The sequence below is a fragment of the Scyliorhinus torazame genome, chromosome 6 (assembly GCF_047496885.1).
Source record: "Scyliorhinus torazame isolate Kashiwa2021f chromosome 6, sScyTor2.1, whole genome shotgun sequence".
Taxonomy (NCBI): domain Eukaryota; kingdom Metazoa; phylum Chordata; class Chondrichthyes; order Carcharhiniformes; family Scyliorhinidae; genus Scyliorhinus; species Scyliorhinus torazame.
Window position 1 is genome coordinate 305,082,240 of NC_092712.1, and position 16,314 is coordinate 305,098,553.

General features: G+C 49.9%; 1 long non-coding RNA gene across 2 annotated transcripts in view; it reads left to right on the top strand.

The window, feature by feature from the left end:
- The first annotated feature begins 7,130 nt into the window (after window positions 1–7,130).
- LOC140425559 (uncharacterized) overlaps window positions 7,131–16,314 on the top strand; it is a 28,957-nt gene continuing 19,773 nt past the window's right edge. For both annotated transcript variants that reach the window (XR_011947886.1, XR_011947885.1), the window contains exons 1-2: window positions 7,131–7,236; window positions 9,783–9,949. This is a non-coding gene — a long non-coding RNA (uncharacterized lncRNA). The remainder of the gene's footprint in view (window positions 7,237–9,782; window positions 9,950–16,314) is intronic.

Below are 16,314 nucleotides of genomic sequence, written 5' to 3' on the forward strand. Positions count from 1 at the left end.
GGTCAGAGGTCCAGCGGCTGCTGAGGGAAGGCATAATCCAGGCCAGCAATAGTCCCTGGAGAGCTCAGGTGGTAGTTGTAAAGACCGGGGAGAAGCCAGAGGATGATCGTAGACTATAGTCAAACCATCAATAGGTACACGCAGCTGGATGCGTACCCTCTCCCCCGCATATCCGACATGGTTAATCGGATTGCACAGTACAAGGTCTTTTCCACGGTGGACCTTAAGTCCGCCTATCACCAGCTCCCCATCCGCCCGAGCGACCGCAAATACACTGCTTTTGAAGCAGATGGGCTGCTCTATCACTTTTTAAGGGTTCCGTTCAGCGTCACTAACGGGGTCTCGGTCTTCCAATGGGAGATGGACCGAATGGTTGACCGGTACGGTTTGCGGACCACGTTCCCGAACCTCGACAACGTCACCATCTGCGGCCACGACCAGCAGGACCACGACGCCAGCCTCCGCAAATTCCTCTAGACCGCGAACGCCCTGAATCTCACATACAACAGGGAGAAATGCGTGTTTAGCACCGACCGTCTCGCCATCCTCAGCTACGTAGTACAAAATGGAGTTATAGGCCCAGACCCTGAACGCATGCGCCGGACGCATGACCCGGAACTCATGGAGTTCCCCCTCCCTCACTGCTCCAAGGCCCTGAAATGCTGCCTGGGCTTTTTCTCTTAATACGCCCAGTGGGCCCCAACTACGCGGACAAGGCCCGTCCACTAATCCAGTCCACAGTTTTTCCCCTGTCGACAGAAGCCCGCCAGGCCTTCAGCCGCATCAAAGCGGATATCGCAAAGGCCACGATGCACGCGATCAACGAGTCCCTCCCTTTCCAAGTCGAGAGCGACGCGTCCGACGTAGCTCTGGCGGCCACCCTCAACCAAGCGGGCAGACCCGTGGCCTTTTTTTCACGCACCCTCCACGCTTCAGAAATCCGCCACTCCTCAGTGGAAAAGGAAGCCCAAGCCATAGTGGAAGCTGTGCGACATTGGAGGCATTGCCTGGACAGTAGGAGATACACTCTCCTCACTGACCAACGGTCGGTTGCCTTCATGTTCGATAATGCACAGCGGGGCAAGATCAAGAACGACAAGATCTTGCGGTGGAGGGTCGAACTCTCCACCTATAACTATGAGATCTTGTATCGTCCTGGAAAGCTGAACGAGCCTTCCGATGCCCTATCCCGCGGCACATGTGCCAACGCACAAGTGGACCGTCTCCGAACCCTCCACAAGGACCTCTGCCACCCGGGGGTCACTCGGTTCTATCACTTCGTAAAGACCCGCAACCTGCCCTACTCCATCGAGGAGGTCAGGGCCGCCACCAGGAACTGCCAAATCTGCGCAGAGTGCAAGCCGCATATCTACCGGCCTGATAAAGCGCACCTGATAAAGGCTTCCCGCCCCTTTGAGCGCCTCAGTCTGGACTTCAAAGGCCCCCTCCCCTCCACTGATCACAACACGTACTTCCTGAACATGATTGACGAATACTCCCGGTTCCCTTTCGCCATCCCCTGCCCCGACATGACCGCGGCCACGTTCATTAAAGTCCTCTGCACCATCTTTACACTGTTCGGTTGCCCCACCTACATACATAGCGATAGGGGGTCCTCCTTCATGAGCGACGAACTGCGTCAATTCCTGCTCAGCAAGGGCATCGCCTTGAGCAGGACGACCAGTTGCAACCCCCGGGGGAACGGTCAAGTAGAGAGGGAGAACGGTAAGGTCTGGAAGACCGTCCTGCTGGCCCTACGGTCCAGGGACCTCCCAGTTTCCCGCTGGCAGGAAGTCCTCCTGGACGCCCTCCACTCCACCCAGTCGCTGCTTTGTACAATAACGAATCAAACTCCTCACAAACGCCTCCTTGTCTTCCCTGGGAAGTCCTCCTCCGGAACGTCACTTCCGACCTGGCTGGCAGCCCAGGGACCCATCCTGCTCCGAAAGCATATGCGGACGCACAAATCGGACCCGTTGGTCGAGAGGGTTAATCTCCTCCATGCGAACCCTCAGTACACCTATGTGGTGTACCTGGCACCCGCCGGAGCTCCACCGCCCCCCCCCCAACACCAGTCACCCAGTCTGGAGCTCCACACTCCCCCCCCCCAACACCGATCACCCCCTCCCTCCCACCAGCGCACCCCACAGCCGCCCCCTTCCCGGGTGGATCGGTCCTTCCCCAGGCCCCCGCCCCCTTCCTGGGTAGATCGGTCCTTCCCCCGGCCCCGAATAGGGGTATTGGAGCGGGAAGAGGCATCGCAACGCTCCCAGAGACGACGGGGCCCGAACCAGCGCCTGCATCACCACCGGGGCTAAGACGATCGGCGAGGACGACCAGGGCACCCATTCGACTCATCAAATCAGTATAGTAAAGCAAGAAATGCCTCTGTAAATAATTTTTTGGGTTGCCCAGTAAAAGCAGCATTGTAAGTTGTACTAGTAGTTGATATCAGAGCATAGCCGCCGTGTTAGTGGCATCCTAGGTACCGACTCTGTAAACCCCTACCACCATACGGCCCACTACCCCGCCGGGTTCTTTTTTAACAAGGGGTGAATGTGGTGGTATGTATTAGGGGTATTAAGGTACCCTGTGATGCCGAGAGGCTATTGGTGGATAGAAGCTGGGTCCCGAATGGATCAGCCGCCTGCTGGCCCCACCCAGTAAGGCGGAGTATAAGAGCCCGGGTTTCCCCAGCAGCCGCATTCTGTAACTGTGCTGCTGGGGAACAAGTCTGCGTAATAAAACCATCGTTCGACTCCTTCTCATCCCGTCTCGTGAGTGATTGATTGTGCTACACTATGTAAAGTTAAAGTGCATGAGATTACAGGTCGTGTCTTGAGATGGATAGAAAGCTGGTTAGCAGACAGGAAGCAAAACTTGGAATAAATGGGTCTTTTTCTGATTGGCAGGCAGTGACTAGTGGGTTACTGCAGGGATCTGTGCTAGGACCCCAATTGTTCACATTATATATTAATGATTTGGACTAGGGAGCTAAGTGTATTATCCTCAAATTTGCACATGAAACAAAGTTGGGTGGGAGGGTGAGCTGTGAGGAGGATACAGAGCTGCTTCAGAGAGGACTTGAGTATAGGAATAGGGATGTTTTACTGTAATTGCAGAGGGCATTGGTGAGGCCACACCTGGAGTATTGTGTGCGGTTTTGGTGTCCTTATCTGAGGAAGGATGTTCTTGCTATGGAGGGAGAGCAGCGAAGGTTTACCAGGCTGATTCCTGGGATGACGGGACTGTCCTATGAGGAGAGACTAAGTTGGTTAGGATTATATTCATTGGAGTTTAGAAGAGTGAGAGGGGATCTCATAGAAACGTACAAAATTCTAACAGGATTAGACCGGGTAAATTCAGAAAGAATGTTCCTGATGGTGGGGGAGTCCAGAACTAGGGGTCATAGTTTGAGGATAAGGAGTAAACCTTTTAGGACATGGGTGAGGAGAAATGTCTTCACACCGAGAGTGGTGAATCTGTGGAATTTGCTACCACAGAAAGTAGTTGACGGCAAAATGTTGTGTAATTTTAAGAAGGAATTAAGTATAGCTCTTGGGGCTAAAGGGATCAGAGGCTATGGGGGAAAGGCAGGATCAGGGTATTGAACTTGAGGATCAGCCATGATCATAATGAATGGCAGAGTTGGCTCAATGGGCTGAATGGCTTTCTCCTGCTTCTACGGTCTATGTTTCTATGATCTTTCTACAGGACTCATAATTTAGAGGTTTGGCCCTTTACAACAAGAACTTACATTTGTATAGCACCATTAAGGTAAGAAAACATCCCGAGCCCTTCGCGGTAACATTATAAAATATATCATGGTAATTGCCGCATATTAGGTCAGATGACCAAAGATTTGGTCAGAGGTTGGCTTTAAAGAGTGTCTTAAAGGGATAAAGCGAGGTCGAGAGATGGAGAGGTGTCGGGAGGGTATTCCAGAGTTTGAGGTCCAGTTTGTGGCATGGTTAAGTTCGGGGATGCTCAACAGGTGAGAACTGGAGGAGAGTGGATATCTTGTGTGGAGGGGGGAGTGTGAGGGTGTATTTGAGGGGGGGGGTGGGGTGCTAGAAGAAATTTCGGAGATGTGGAGAGACAAAGGGATTTGAAACCAAGGATGATCGTTTTAAAATCAGGACATTGGGAGCTAATGCACGTCAGTGGACACGGAGGGGGTGATAGCGGTTCAGGGCCTGGTGTGAGTTTGGGCACGGGCAACTGTTGTATGTGACCTCAGATTTACTGTGGGTAGAATGTGGGGGAGCAGCCTGGAGAATGTTGGAATGGTCGAGTCTAGAGGTAGAAAGGCCTGGATAAGGGTTTTGACAGCAGATGAGCTGAGATGGGGACAAAGTCAGGCCATATTGTATCCATGGTGACAGACCTAGTGCTGGAAAATGGGATTGGAATAGATACGTGCTTGAGGGCCGACACAGACACCATGAGCCGAAGGGTGTTTTGCTGTGCTGTAAAATTCTATGACCCTAGATTACTGAGGTGGAAAAAGGCAGCCTTCACGACAGGAGGATTATTTCAGAAACAGTCACTATCCAATGACAATAAATGATTATCAAAGGTTTTGACCCAACGCCATGTTCTGCGAGTGCCACCTGGGTGTTCATATTTGGTAGTCACCTGGGAGTTGATGAGAGGTCAACATTTGGGCAAGGCTGTTGGAGAGGTCCGCCCAGAACCTCCGGACACCAACAGGATTTGCTAATCCCACTAGATGACCCACAAGGAGTTCCTGCCCCATCCATATTTCCAAAGATAAACCTGGTTGGCATGAAGTAGAACCAGAAATGGAGGCGATGCCGGGGACAGTCCAGGGTTTTGGGGAGACTTGACCATGTTTGATGATCAGCACTGCATTGTGGGACTCTTCCTCCTATTGCCGCCTCGTCTTGACTCCTACCTCAGACTCTCACAAGATTGGGGGACCTACCTTCCCACATTGTGCAAATACAAAGTGGTCCCATCTGCCCTCTCAAGTGAATGCTTTGTCTTTATTCATTCACGGGATGTGGGCGTCGCAGGCAAGACCACCATTTGTTGCCCATCCCTAATTGCCCTTGAACTGAGTGGCTAGCTTGGCCATTTCAGAGAGCAGTTAAGAGTCTACCACATTGCTGTGGGTCGGGAGTCACATGTAGACCAGACCAGATAAGGACGGCAGATTTCCTTCCCTAAAGGACATTTGGGAAGTGAACGAAGAAGATTCTATGGGGGCATAAAAGGAAGATGATCCCGTGGCAGCTATTCGAAGGAGAGAAGGAGTGATCTTCCCCCAGTGTCCTGGCCAATAATTATCCCTCCGCTAATGTCACCAAAAGATCTGGTCATTATTTAATTGCTATTTGTGCTGTGTACAAATTGGTTGCAGCATTTCCTGCACTACAATGGTGATTGCACTTCGGAAAGTACTTTGCCGGCTGCAAATCCCTGTGGGAATTTCCGAGGTTGTGAATGATGCTGTATCAATTCCATTTTTTTGGAGGGGAGTGGAAGTGACAAGAGACCTAAACCCCAGAAGAATGTTGACAAGGACTGAGGCGAACAACAGCACTTTGGTGGGGTGGGGAGAGTAGGCGGGGGGCACAGCACAGCAACACCATGGTGCAGGAGGTGGGGGGGCAGGGGCACAGAATTCCTGAGTGCTGCAGGAGGGTAGTGTTCCGGGAGAGGGTGCTGGGGAGGTTGGAGGAGTGGAGAGGGATAGGACAAGAGGGAAGGACAAACGGTCTGAGTGCGTGACCAGCTCAGTGAAGCAGGCAGGGAGTGAGCAGGCCAGTGTTACCGGGACACGAGCTAGTGGAGTAACAGTCCAAAGTTCAGGACAGGAGTAAAGGGCTTGCTTGACGTTTTGGGGGTGGATGGAAGAACGTCACAGGATTACAGGGTGTTGGAAGGGAAGTATCTTCTTGAACTCTGTGGGGGGATTAGAGACAAAGAGAGTGGGATTTTTGGAAGATCCCACTGGTGTTAGGACGGGGAAATCCCGCCCAGAATGTGAATGTAAACAATGAGAGACTGACGCTTGTGGAAGCTTTTATGGGAGAGGTGGACTTGTTAACTTTTTCAAAACCCAAATGGCTTCTTGGTTTTTCACTCCTCCTCAGCCCCGTTGATGCAGCCAGGGTTAAGTATGATACTTTGCTTCCTGAAGTCAATGACCAGCTCTTTAGTTTTGCTGGCATTGAGGGAGAGATTGTTGTCGCTGCACCACGCCACTAAGTTCTCTATCTCCCTCCTGTATTCTGACCTGTCGTTGTTTGAGATCCGACCCACGACGGTCGTGTCATCAGCAAACTTGTAGATGGAGTGGTGATGGGTGGTTCCAACACTTGTCACTAACAGCTAGTCAATTTGTTGTTGCCGATCTGGGCTGTCTGGATTTGGGACCTGTCTGGTCCAGTCCTGGGGGCAGGTATCCACTTGGCGTGTTGTAGTTCCGGGCCGTACTCGCTCACCTTGATGGAAAGAATATCTCTTGGACTTTGTTTCCCTTCTGGACATCTGGGCTAATTGGTTCCTTTTGACAATCTTGAGAGTTGCTTCAGGTGCTGGAGGAAAGATGTGGTTCAAACTGGTTTTACCAGCATGTCTCCCAGCGAATTCTGGGTTGTGACAAGATGTTTAGCACAGAGAAATGTGATGTCCTGGATTTTCAGAGGAAGAATGAGGAGGGGCAATATGTATAAATATATATATGTGTAGAATCATAGAATCCCTACAGTGCAGAAGGAGGCCATTTGGCCCATCAGGTGTGCACCAACTCTCTGAAAGAGCACTCGACCCAAGCCCATTCCCCCGCCCTATCCCAATAACCCTTTAACCTAACCTGCACATCTTTCTGACACTAGGAGGCAATTTGGCACGGCCAATCCACCTAACCCGCACATCTTTGGACTGTGGGAGGAAACCGGAGCACCCGGAGGAAACCCAGGCAGACACGGGGAGAACGTACAAACGCCACACAGATAGTCACCCGAGGTCTGAATTGAACCCGGGGCCCTGGCACTGTGAGGCAGCAGTGCTAACCACTGTTCCACCGTGCCGCCCTTGTATACGGAATGTTTATATATATATATTTATGAAATTGAACATGATTCTAAATTTATTTTTATTCCAGCACGATAACCTCTGCAAAGATAGAGGTTAATGGGGTTCACCTCCATTATCAACAAACAGGGAAAGGGGATCATCCACTATTGCTACTCCCTGGGGCTCTGGGTAAGTTTACAGTTTGTTCATTTTTATAATTTGGTTTTATTTAAAATGTTTATAATTACATGTCAACAACCATTCTTTCCTTTTTTCCCGCACTTTTGACATAATGGCCGGGATTCTCCATTCTGGAGATTAAGACCTCGCGGCAGTGGAGACTCCGGACTGCTCTCCACTGACGCTCGGAGCGCCAACCAAATGTGAGTCTCACTCCTGAACCGTGTAGATTTCTGAGTGGCGGAGAGATTGCCGGATTCCATCGGGATCCTGGTATCGGGCCGCCATCTTGCACGGGCGGCCCAATCACAAAGATGGATGGCAGGCCCCCCTTCCCCCGTAATGCAAATCCTGCAACCCCCTCCCCAACTGACATGGAGGGTTACCCCCCCCAACCCACCCCACCACAGGAATGATTGGTCACCATCCCCCTACCAACCACGTTCAAATGAGTGTGACTCGGCCTCCCCCACTTGACCCCTTTCAGCTACGCCCTTCAATCCCTGTCCCTGGCATTAGTGCCCTGCCCCCTGGCACCATGGCACCTACACCCTGCAGTGACACCCGCACATGGCATGGTGGAACCCAAGGCAGGTCAAGCCATAGGTCATATGCCCCTCTGCCCTTGCCAGACTGCAGAGGGCAGGTCCCCCAAATGTCCTGGGTGAGGCCTGTGGGTGAGGGGTTGACCCCGGGACTTCCTCCGGGATGGGGGTCCCGTGTCTTGTCTGCCCTTTCCAGCCCTGGGCAACCTGAAGATCACCGTTGGCATGGTGATCTCAGGCAGCTCTCTGCTCCACAGCATCCTCCTGGTCTGGCTTTTTAAATTCTGATGTGGCCTCCTCAGCCTGAACTGCTCTGCCTGACATCTGATGAGCTGTCCAGGCAGTTCAGTAAGAATCAATGTAGCAACACTTACCCTTTCCTGACATCTCCCTCAGACAAAAACTTTAAAACAGCAGCCATTCAATTTCACAGAGCAATACCTCACTAGCCTGGGATTGACAGTTACATGGTTTGGATACAGCTGCTTGGTTCATTGTTTATTTATCTTTCCCTTCATGCTTGAATGCATCTCAAGTACCCTGCATTGATGCTAACCACAATATTTATAAACAGTCTTGTTATGATTGACAGCCCCTTATCACGTCAAAGGAACGAAGTGGTATCACTTCCTCTTTTCTCGCAGCACAATGAACTTTGCATTTCAAAGGCTGTCAGGCGTTTTGAAGCTTTTTCAAGCATGTAATAATAACAATAATAATCGCTTATTGTCACAAGTAGGCTTCAGTGAAGTTACTGTGAAAAACCCCTAGTCACCACATTCCGGCGCCTGTTCGGGGAGGCCGGTACGGGAATTGAACCCGCGCTGCTGGCATTGTTCTGCATTACAAGCCAGCTATTGAAAGCTTTTGGGGAAGCTACTGACACTTGTAACAACTGCTGTTCTAAAGGCTTTTGTCTGAGGGAGTAGATATTAGGTGTGTTCCTCCACTCTTAAGATTGCTTTGTGCACATCTATGCTGGATCGTGTTGTTTGATGATCCCTTTGGTAATTTGCACTGCTGTCTCAGGTTTCCATTTGACTGGGGATAGTGTGGGGATGATGCACAGTGCTGAAATTCCCAATCATTCGTGAAGTGTCTGAACTCTTCGCTCATGAACTGAGGCCCGCTGTCACTTATTACATTGTTGGGAATTCCATGGCGAGTGGAGGGTGCTTTCAGCCATTCTATGGTCCCATTGGTAGTCACTGACTCTCAGTTGTGACTAGTAGTCAACAGTGATGAGATGGTCAGTTTCAATGAATGAAGAGATGTAATCAAAGGTTTAGCTGTGGTCAGTGTGTGATGACATGAGCGGTTCTTTGGCTTGCTATTCATTACAAGAACTGCACTGGCTGATGTGGTCCTTGATCTTATTGCTCATATTTGGCCGCGCTTCTCATGTCTTCCTCAGATGGCTTCCCAAAGGGGTGTGTGGAAAGTGTAGAGATCGGGTGGATAGCTCTCTGAAAGAGCTGTCATGAGTATGAGAGGCTGAATGGCCTCCTTCTGGGTATTATCATTCTATGATTCAGTGTGCCATCATTTATATAAATGGGTTGCTACAATTCAGTTTGTGCTGCTGGGGTGGAACCTCCCCAAATTTGTGCCTCTCTGTTCCGGAGCAGGATCTAATGAACCCGGCTGAATGTGGACTTAAACAGCTGATGGATGGAGCAGAGGACGAGTCCTGCTCAGAAATCCACTGGGAAACTGATTGAATAACTGAGAGACAGACAGTCTGGGCTGGTACCTGAGAAACAGGCCAGGGGACATAAATTACTGCCCCTGCAATAGGTGAATGAGAAAACTGAGGGCTATCCAGAGGGATAAAAATCTATTTTAATCATTGCCAAAGAGCGCTGTGTGGACAGCAGCAGTTGGAGTAGGTTTTGTCACATGTTGCTCCTCTGAGTGCTGTAGAGTAGTAAATGCAGCACTAACGGAAGCTGCCATTCTGAGTGGAATTTGAAGATTGGGCAGATTTACATTTCTGTTTTCCACTTCCAGGCAGCAGTCAGACTGATTTTGGACCTCAGCTGAAGTCTTTGAACAAGGAACGTTTCACAGTTGTTTCCTGGGACCCTCGGGGCTATGGGCGCTCCATCCCTCCGCAACGGGAGTATCCTTTGGATTTCTATCACATGGATGCACAGGATGCAGTGGATCTGATGAAGGTTTGTGTATCGGATAAATACCCTCACCTTCCGGCCACAGTGCTTTCTGTGGTCACAGTTAGGTTCGGCACAGGGCTTCAAATAGCAAACTGTGAATTTAGATGGAATTGGAAAAGTTGTAAAGTCGAGAGGCAGGGCAGAGCTGTTGTCCGTTATGTAACTGGGAGCATTTGGGAAATGTGCGACTCCAAACAGCATTTCCGGAAACATTTGTTCAGCTATTTTGTTTCCATTTACGCCTCGCTTTAAAATCGATATCATTCCAAAATTAAAGGAGTGAAATTCCAATAAGATGGAGTGAAAAAAGAGATGGAAAACGAAAGGTTTTTATTAGTTCAATAATGAAAGGAGAATTGTTATTTATGCTCAGCGACAGAGATTTACATTTTACATCTGAATTTAAAACCAGTAAGCAGCCAGAGAGTGATTAGAATCCAGAATGTTCTGTCTCAGAGGAGGTCGAGAGAGATTAGAAGCCGGAATGCACTAACGCTGGCCTATCTGCCAATAGGCTAATGGATGGAACTCCTCCGCAGGAGCTCCTTAAACATAGAGACACTATAAAGAAGGAGATTGTGGTTACAGATGTTTCGCCCCCTTCATGGAGGCGATAGAAAGAACAGAGGGGCCAGTGTAGGAGGTCGAGAAGGCAGCTACTGACCAAGGCGACCGCATCATCTCATTGGAAGCGGAGGTGGCCATGTTGCTGGTGACCCAGGGAACACTCAAGGGGAAGGAGGAGGACCAAGAGAACCGGTCTCGCTGTAGTAACCTCTGAATTGTGGCTATACCGAAGGGCACTGAGGGCAGAATCCCCACACAATATGTGGTACAAATGCTGGGTAAGCTGCTCAGGGGCGCAAGCTTCCGCAAACCCCCAAAAGTGGACAGGGCCCACAGGTCACTCTGGCAGAGGCCAAAATCAGGAGAACCACCGCGGGTCATCAGCGCCAAACTCCACTGCTTCCAGAACAAGGAGAAGATCCTGAACTGGGCAAGGCACAAACAATCTTGCAAATGGGAAGGGCATACGATCCACGTGTGCCAAGACATTGGGGCAGACCTAGCTGAGCGCCCGGCCAAACTCAATGGAGTCAAAAGCAGCTTTGTTTAAAAGCAAGGTGCGATTTAGGATGCTGTACCTGGCCAAACTGTGGGTGGCCTATCGGAACAGGGAACACTATTTCAGGCGGCATGGTGGCACAGTGGTTAGCATTGCTGCCTCACGGAGCTGAAGGCCCGGGTTCAATCCCAGCTCCGGGTCACTGTCCGTGTGGAGTTTGCCCATTCTCCCTGTGTCTGCGTGTGTTTCGCCCCCACAACCCAAAGATGTGCTGGTTAGGTGGTTTGGCCACGCTAAATTGACCCTTAATTGGAAATCGTTTTAATCAAGGAACACTATTTTACCACACTAGGTGAAGCGGAAGGGTTCATCCGCAAGAATAGGCCGGGAAGGCAACAGCAGTAATGGACACAAAAGAGCAATTGCACGGGATGATGATGCCTTGCTTCTACACGAATGTTAGTCCCAGGAGTGCAGGGGCCCGATCTAGAAGTGGTATTCTGTAAAGTAAGAAGGGATGGAGGCTAGGCCAGTTGCATGCTCCTCCTGTAGTATGTGGGTGGTGAGGGATACCATCGGCGTCCCTGCTGACTATACCTACGGGAAGTGCACCCAACTCCAGCTCCTCAAAGACCGTGTTAGGGAACTGGAGCTGAAGCTGGATGAAATCCGGATCATCCGTGAGGCAGAGGTGGTGATAGAGAAGAGTTACAGGGAGGTAACCGCACCCAAGGTACAGGACAAGAGTAGCTGGGTTACAGTCAGGGGAAATAAAACAAACAGGCAGACAGTGCAGGGATCCCTCGTGGCCGTTCCCCTTCAAAGCAAGTATACCATTTTGAATGCTGTTGGGGGGGATAGCGGCCAGGTCTCTGGCACTGAGTCTGGCTCTGGGGCTCAGAAGGGAAGGGGGGGGAGAATAGAAAAGCAATAGTAGCAGGAGATTCAATGGTTAGGGGAATAGATAGGAGATTCTGTGGTCGCGAGCGAGACTCCCGGAAGGTATGTTGCCTCCCGGGTGCCAGGGCCAGGGATGTCTTGGATCGTACCTTCAGGATCCTTAAGGGGGAGGGGGAGCAGCCAGAAGTCGTGGTGCACATTGGTACCAATGACGTAGGTAGGAAAAGGGGTGTGGAGGTAATAAACGAGTTTAGGGAGTTAGACTGGAAGTTAAAAGCCAGGACAGACAGAGTTGTCATCTCTGGTTTGTTGCCGGTGCCACGTGATAGCGAGGCTAGGAATAGGGAGAGAGTACAGCTGAACACGTGGCTGCAGAAATGGTGTAGGAGGGAGGGCTTCAGGTATTTGGATAATTGGACCGCATTCTGGGGAAGGTGGGACCTGTACAAGCAGGACGGGTTGCATCTGAACCAGAGGGGCACCAATATCCTGGGAGGGAGGTTTTCTAGTACTCTTCGGGAGGGTTTAAACTAATTTGGCAGGGGAATGGGAACCGGATTTGTAGTCCAGCAACTAAGCTAGCCGATATTCAGGACGCCAAAGCGTGTAGTGAGGCAGTGGGGAAGGGAACACTGACAAAGGAGAGTACTTGCAGGCACGGAGATGGGTTGAAGTGTGTATGCTTCAACGCAAGAAGCATCAGGAATAAGGTGGGTGAACTTAAGGCATGGAACGGTACTTGGGACTACGATGTGGTGGCCATCATGGAAACTTGGATAGAAGAGGGGCAGAAATGGTTGTTGGAGGTCCCTGGTTATAGATGTTTCAATAAGATTAGGGAGGGTGGTAAAAGAGGTGGGGGGGGGGGGCGGGGGTGGCATTGTTAATTAGAGATAGTATAACAGCTACAGAAAGGCAGTTCGAGGAGTATCTGCCTACTGAGGTAGTATGGATTGAAGTCAGAAATAGGAAAGGAGCAGTCACCTTGTTAGGAGTTTTCTATAGGCCCCCCCAATAGTAGCAGAGATGTGGAGGAACAGATTAGGAAACAGATTTTGGAAAGGTGCAGAAGTCACAGGGTAGTAGTCATGGGTGACTTTAACTTCCCAAACATTGAGTGGAAACTCTTTAGATCAAATAGTTTGGATGGGGTGGTGTTTGTGCAGTGTGTCCAGGAAGCTTTTCTAACACAGTATGTAGATTGTCCGACCAGAGGGGAGGCAATATTGGATTTGGTACTTGGTAATGAACCAGGGCAAGTGATAGATTTGTTAGTGGGGGAGCATTTTGGAGATAGTGACCACAATTCTGTGACTTTCACTTTAGTAATGGAGAGGGATAGGTGCGTGCAACAGGGCAAGGTTTACAATTGGGGGAAGGGTAAATACGATGTTGTCAGACAAGAATTGAAGTGCATAAGTTGGGAACATAGGCTGCCAGGGAAGGACACAAGTGAAACGAGGAACTTGTTCAAGGAACAGGTACTACGTGTCCTTGATATGTATGTCCCTGTCAGGCAGGGAAGAGATGGTCGAGTGAGGGAACCATGGTTGTCAAGAGAGGTTGAATGTCTTGTTATGAGGAAAAAGGAGACTTATGTAAGGCTGAGGAAACAAGGTTCAGACAGGGCATTGGAGGGATACAAGATAGCCAGGAGGGAACTGAAGAAAGGGATTAGGAGAGCTAAGAGAGGGCATGAACAATCTTTGGCGGGTAGGATCAAGGAAAACCCCAAGGCCTTTTACACATTTGTGAGAAATATGAGAATGACTAGAACGAGGGTAGGTCCGATGAAGGACAGTAGCGGGAGATTGTGTATTCAGTCTGAAGAGATAGGAGAGGTCTTGAACGAGTACTTTTCTTCTGTATTTACAAATGAGAGGGGCCATATTGTTGGAGAGGACAGTGTGAAACAGATTGGTAAGCTCAAGGAAATACTTGTTAGGAAGAAAGATGTGTTGGGCATTTTGAAAAACCTGAGGATAGACAAATTCCCCGGGCCTGACGGCATATATCCAAGGATTCTATGGGAAGCAAGAGATGAAATTGGCAATGATCTTTTTGTCCTCACTGTCAACAGGGGTGGTACCAGGGGATTAGAGAGTGACGAATGTTGTGCCCCTGTTCAAAAAAGGGACTAGGGATAACCCTGGGAATTACAGGCCAGTTAGTCTTACTTCGGTGGTAGGCAAAGTAATGGAAAGGGTACTGAAGGATAGGATTTCTGTACATCTGGAAAGACAATGCTTGATTAGGGATAGTCAGCACGGATTTGTGAGGGGTAGGTCTTGCCTTACAAGTCTTATTGAATTCTTTGAGGAGGTGACCAAGCATGTGGATGAAGGTAAAGCAGTGGATGTAGTGTACATGGATTTTAGTAAGGCATTTGATAAGGTTCCCCATGGTAGGCTTATGCAGAAAGTAAGGAGGCATGGGATAGTGGGAAATTTGGCCAGTTGGATAACGAACTGGCTAACCGATAGAAGTCAGAAAGTGGTGGTGGATGGCAAATATTCAGCCTGGATCCCAGTTACCAGTGATGTACCGCAAGGATCAGTTCTGGGTCCTCTGCTGTTTATGATTTTTATTAATGACTTGGATGAGGGAGTTGAAGGGTGGGTTAGTAAATTTGCAGACGATACAAAGATTGTTGGAGTTGTGGATAGTGAGGAGGGCTGTTGTCGGCTGCAAAGAGACATAGATAGGATGCAGAGCTGGGCTGAGAAGTGGCAGATGGAGTTTAACCCTGAAAAGTGTGAGGTTGTCCATTTTGGAAGGACAAATATGAATGCGGAATACACAGTTAACGGTAGGGTTCTTGGCATTGTGGAGGAGCAGAGAGATCTTGGGGTCTATGTTCATACATCTTTGAAAGTTGCCACTCAAGTGGATGGAGCTGTGAAGAAGGCCTATGGTGTGCTAGCGTTCATTAACAGAGGGATTGAATTTAAGAGCCGTGAGGTGATGATGCAGCTGTACAAAACTTTGGTAAGGCCACATTTGGAGTACTGTGTACAGTTCTGGTCGCCTCATTTTAGGAAGGATGTGGAAGCTTTGGAAAAGGTGCAAAGGAGATTTACCAGGATGTTGCCTGGAATGAAGAGTAGGTCTTACGAGGAAAGGTTGAGGGTGCTAGGCCTTTTCTCATTAGAACGGAGAAGGATGAGGGGCGACTTGATAGAGGTTTATAAGATGATCAGGGGAATAGATAGAGTAGACAGTCAGAGACTTTTTCCCCGGGTGGAACAAACCATTACAAGGTTTGTTAAATTTAAGGTGAATGGCGGAAGATATAGGGGGGATGTCAGAGGTAGGTTCTTTACCCAGAGAGTAGTGGGGGCATGGAATGCACTGCCTGTGGAAGTAGTTGAGTCGGAAACATTAGGGACCTTCAAGCAGCTATTAGATAGGTACATGAATTACGGTAGAATGATATAGTGTAGATTAATTTGTTCTTAAGAGCAGCACGGTAGCATTGTGGATAGCACAATTGCTTCACAGCTCCAGGGTTCCAGGTTCGATTCCGGCTTGGGTCACTGTGATAGACTTGTTAGTGGGGGAGCATTTTGGAGATAGTGACCACAATTCTGTGACTTTCACTTTAGTAATGGGGAGGGATAGGTGCGTGCAACAGGGCAAGGTTTACAATTGGGGGAAGGGTAAATATGATGTTGTCAGACAAGAATTGAAGTGCATAAGTTGGGAACATAGGCTCCCACATCCTCCCCGTGTGTGCGTGGGTTTCCTCCAGGTGCTCCGGTTTCCTCCCACAGTCCAAAGATGTGCAGGTTAGGTGGATTGGCCATGATATATTGCCCTTAGTGTCCAAAATAGCCCTTAGTGTTGGGTGGAGGTGTTGACCTTGGGTAGGGTGCTCTTTCCAAGAGCTGGTGCAGACTCAATGGGCCGAATGGCCTCCTTCTGCACTGTAAATTCTATGATAATCTAGGATTAATCTAGGACAAAGGTTCGGCACAACATCGTGGGCCGAAGGGCCTGTTCTGTGCTGTATTTTTCTATGTTCTAGAAGGGTACAAAAACAGGAAAAGAGAGGTGGGGTAGGGGTGGGGGGGTGGGGGGGGGGGGGGTGGTGGGGTGGGGTGGGGGCATTGGCAGGGGGGGCGGGGAGAAAGAAACACCAAGGGCAGGAAAAGGGGAAATCGCTCCCAGGGCGGTAGCCACCACATTAGTGAGCATGCTAGCGCGAGGAAGTAAGGAGAGATGGGGTGTCCGTGGCACGGCTCCCAACAGGGAGAGAGTGCCTGATAGAAGGGGGGCACAACACTTGGGTGGGGTGCAAGGAGGGGGGATGAGCAAGCGGGGTTGAATTTCGGGAAGGAGGGGACCCGAGGGGTAGAGCCGGGGGTGGGGGGTCAGGGGGTAGAGAGGGGGAGTAGTGGGG